A 4,715-nucleotide genomic window follows, 5' to 3' on the forward strand; every position below is an offset into this window, starting at 1 on the left:
TAAATGGTTGTTTCCTTTAGAGATGCATGATGTAGTTCTATATTGCTATTTTCATGTTGAGCATGTACTCCCTGCTTTCTTTAATGCTTATGCATTCCTTATCGGATTTTGTGAGTAGAAAGCACTTACTAAGCTTTTAGCTTATAGATACTACTTTTTCCTCCTACTGCAGATATAGATAAAAATAAAGGAAAAGCTAAAGTGGTGTAGAAGAAGGTGACAAGGAGTCGTTGATGGTGTGTGTGTGGTGGCTGTTATGGAAGTATGGGATCTTGCTAGAAGAGTTTGGAGATGTTGCTTGCTAGTGCTCGTTTGATTTTTGCCATAGTAGAACTATATTGCTATGTTAAAAATTGTTAGATACTAGTATGCTATATAAGTTTGCTTTAATGGAACTGTCACATGATTTACTTCTGCTGTAGTGAAATTTGTTTTCAATTGCAATGAGTAGGATATATGAGTAGCTAGCGAATTCCTATGCTTAGTTTTCCTTTTGTTACTGCTGGAAATTTTAATCTGCTGTGAAATGCTAGAAATATTCTTATGCTCAGTACTTCCTTATAAATCTGCTGGAATGTTAAGTTGCTGGATTTATTCGGATGTTAAATGCATATAGTTCGGCTTGTTAGGTAATGAATGAGTAGTAGTTTATATCACTTTCTCTTAATTACGATTTGGTTGTAGAATGAATAACTACATTCTGTAACAAGGGATGTTAGGTAGGATTTCATGAATGCAAGTTAATAAAGGAAGTAGCAAACAGTAGAGATACTTAAGCTTCATTGCCTATATGTTACACTTGCTTGTGTTACACTTATTTGCATGTTTAAATAAGTAAGAAAAAAAAAAAACATCAGAGCAGTTTAAAGTTTTAGTTGATATGTGATATGTTTAAAACAAATAGATTAAAGCATTTCTAGTGTTAAAGTAGGTAGTACCAGTTATGTGTAGATAGTAGATTCAGTAGCGGTCACCCTTAGAGGAGTAGTAAGGAGGGTGGTCGTTACAGTCGGTGATGGTTTGACGGTAAGGAGGAAGGAGAGGACGGCTTGAAGAGGGCTTCACCACGGTGAGGCTTGTTGGAGGAGAAGACCTCCATCGGCAGTGAATTCGTGAGCGGCCGACGATCAGGCGAGGAAAGGTCGCTAGAGGGGGATCGGGAGAAAAATTTCGCATGAAGGAGGAGGAAATCGGGGAAAGAAAGGAAAGAATAGGGAATTAGGGATTAATTAAATACTTAGGTTTAATTTAATTAAACTCAAAGTTTTCTCTTTCATCAACTCCCACTTAAATGGTATTTCAAACAGGCCCCGCTTAGTACCACTGATTCATCCCCTCAAAACGAGCCATACAGACTCCATTTAAATACCAAAAAATTTATAAAAATTCCTAAAAAATTCAATAAGATTTTTCATCCAATAATATTTATTATTTAATTTTACGATATCTTACAACATTGTCTATTTGGAAATATTTAGAAAGTAGTGTGGTGGATGACTAAGTATCATGAGTGTGGTTCAAATATCGGGGTTGTACAATATACTCTGTGAGAGTTTTGATTGCATGAGTCAACATCATGGTGGTTTAAATATCATTGTTGTATGATATACTCTATGAGAGTTTTGAACTCTTATTGAATGAGTCTGTCTCATCTTTTACCATTGCGTTGTATCCCAAGGGAAGAGAAGAGGGTTTTTGGAGCCTAGCGCGCAGGAAATGAAGGAGGATGCAAAGAGAGGGAAGGTTTAGCGTTTGAGGGGTGATTAATTTGGCAACTGTTTAGTCCCACATTGCTTGTGCATGGTGAGCTTCCTACAGAGGACATTATAAATTGGTTCAGGGTTGCATCATAATAAAACATGCAGCTGTGTGATAAGCATAAAGCGAATTATTCTTTCACCTTTTTTTAAAGAATACCGTGTACTTTTCACTAAAAACATCATACATTAATTTTTGAAGAGCCCTGACAAATTGCAAGTTAAATTTTATCCTAACAATTTTTAAATTAATTATTTAATTGTAAGAGTTATAATGTTTCATATATTTAATTTTATCTCATATTTTTTATTTTTTAATAAATTAGATATTTTTGTCCTATAGAAGTTTACACTAATTATTTGCATATATTTGGAAAATACACCGACTATTAGGATATATTTTGAAAGTATAGATAGGTCAACTCGATGACTTGATCTCACAAGTCATGAATATTAGATATCAAGTTGACACAGGAGTATGCATTGGAGAATGTATACTGAATGACCCGCAATGAGAAAGTATCATGGATCATTATATGAGTGTCATATACTTTCTCATGTGACTATTAGTATGACTATCAGTCCTTGGACCTGAAGTCACCATGGTTCCCTACATAAGAAGTTGCATACTTTGGCTTCGTCAAACGTCACCCGTAAATGGGTGGACTATAAAGATGACTACTGGGTATGCAACAAATTATGTGGAGGGATGTGAGTGATGTAGATGGGATCTATCCCTCCTATATGACGGGAGTGACATCATGATTTTTGATAGAGCGAGATCACTAAGTGCATGGCCATGCCCAAATAAGTCAATATAAGATATTGAGCTTATTTGATTAGGGTGAGTCTACTTGGAGTTCAAAACATAGATTGATTAGAGGATGACATGGTCTATGCCTCAATTTAATCAATCTAGATGTCAAGGATAGAAGGACATTTTCATATATTGTGAGAGTCACAATTAGTAGTCACAAAGATGATGTTGGATCTCAACATTCTTGTAACTTGGGTAGTAATGATGTGTTGCTAGATACCGCTCATTACTTATGTTTCTAAATGGGTTTAGGAGCATTGCCAACGTTACAAGAACCTATAGGGTCGCACACAAAGGGCAATTAGATGGAGATTTGGTCCATATGATGGACCAAGAGGATTAGGTTCATGTGATGAACTAAATTGGATTAAGAGTAATCCAAATTAGACTAATTGAGTTGGACTCAATTTGATTCATGTGTTGAATGAGTCTAGTTTAGACTATGATTCATTGAGTCAATTTAAACCAATGAATTTAGATTCATTAAATTAAATTGATTTGAATCAAAGGTTAGATTTGATCAACCATGGGAGATAAGAGGTCAAGTTTGACTTGACTTGAGAGGGAAGATGAAGGGTCAAGTTTGACTTGACCAAATACCACCTCATTTGTGACTTGGCATGGGCCGACCAATGATGGTGTTCCACATCATTATGGCTACATCAATGTATGTCACCTCATGAGGGAGACCAAGATCCATGACTCTTGGTATTACATGGAGGTTTAAAACCTCTCAAGAGTGGTTGGCCACATTAAGTGAATTTAAGGGGTGTGAATTCAAGGCTTCATCTTCTTCCTCTCTTCTTCTTCTCTCCCGCTCCTCCATTGCCGAGCCACTCAAGGGTGCTAGCACATTCTAAGTGGTTCTCTCCACCTTTTTGTCCGTGTGGATACGTGTAGAGGAGTGTACACTTGACACTCTACGAGATCCGACAACCTTTTGGACGAGCGGGATAAGCGAAGGGCATCGCTACAAGGGTAACGCTCTTTTCATGTAGATCAAAGGTAGATCTAGTGTAGACAAACATGTACATGAATTTTTATTTATCTTCACACGGATCCGTTGCTAGCTTCGAGGTTTTCGCAACGCAAAAAGCGGTTTTTACGGCTCGAAATTGCTAACATGTTCATGCTTGCTTCATAATAAAACATGCTTTTTGATAGACACAAAGTGAATTATTCTTTTGTCTTTTACTAAAGAATACCATGTGCTTGCCACTAAAAATGGCATACATTAATTTTTGAAAGGACTCTTTTTACTAAGGAGCTCTAACAAATTGTATGTTAAATTTGTTCCTAATAATTTTAAGTTAATTATGTTAGTTGTAATCACTATAATGTCCCATATATTATTTAATTTTATTTATTTATTATTTTTATTATTATTATTATTTAATAATTTATATATTTTTGGTCTTATAAAAGTTTACACTTATTATTAGGATATATTTGGAAAGTACATTGACTATTATGATAATTTACAATTTTATTAAGAATCTGCTCCCTTACTAACTAATTTTGGTAAAGTCTAAAATGAAATTATGTTAATATTTTTATTTTTTTCACACCAAAAATAATTTTAAGTTTTATTAGTAATTTCCACAAATGTATCAATCAGGGATCTAAAGTTCAAGACTCAACCACGGTGTATTATTCTGATTTTTTCTCAATAATCAATCAGTTGTTAGTGCAGTTGGTACCAATGATTAATTCTATTAGAGTGTATACTAAAAGCCTAGCTTTTGTAAATATTTATTTTAAAATAAAGAATCACATTGGTTAAATGTCTACATTTATATGCTAAGTGTAGTTGTTCAATTAATTTATATTGTAGATAACATGGTGTGTGGTGTCACATATAGAAGATCATGTTATCAATTCCTTATAAATTATATACAGTAGCTCATGACTAAGATGGAAAGAAAAAAATCATTGGAATAGTCGTAGTGTAATTTGGTATTAGTTTATCTTAACTATAAAATTACACTAGTACACTCTGAGTGTATTGAGCAGGTTCATTTAAGGTAAGTTCTTTTTATACTGACCGCATAAAAAAACAAGACCTTTGTTATTATGGAAGTGTGTGCTCTTAATCATAATATAATAACAAGCACATATACTCAATATTTATTTCTTTAATT

At 34.1% G+C, this 4,715-nt stretch overlaps 2 non-coding genes across 2 annotated transcripts; both read left to right on the plus strand.

The window, feature by feature from the left end:
• The first annotated feature begins 1,863 nt into the window (after nt 1-1,863).
• On the plus strand, nt 1,864-1,980 carry LOC121993208. The gene has a single exon (XR_006115113.1). It is a non-coding gene; the product is annotated as a U5 spliceosomal RNA (small nuclear RNA).
• Nucleotides 1,981-3,724: 1,744 nt separating this feature from the next.
• Nucleotides 3,725-3,843, plus strand: LOC121993183. Its single transcript, XR_006115107.1, has one exon. It is a non-coding gene; the product is annotated as a U5 spliceosomal RNA (small nuclear RNA).
• Nucleotides 3,844-4,715: the final 872 nt, after the last annotated feature.

This window comes from Zingiber officinale, chromosome 1B (genome assembly GCF_018446385.1).
Source record: "Zingiber officinale cultivar Zhangliang chromosome 1B, Zo_v1.1, whole genome shotgun sequence".
NCBI lineage: Eukaryota > Viridiplantae > Streptophyta > Magnoliopsida > Zingiberales > Zingiberaceae > Zingiber > Zingiber officinale.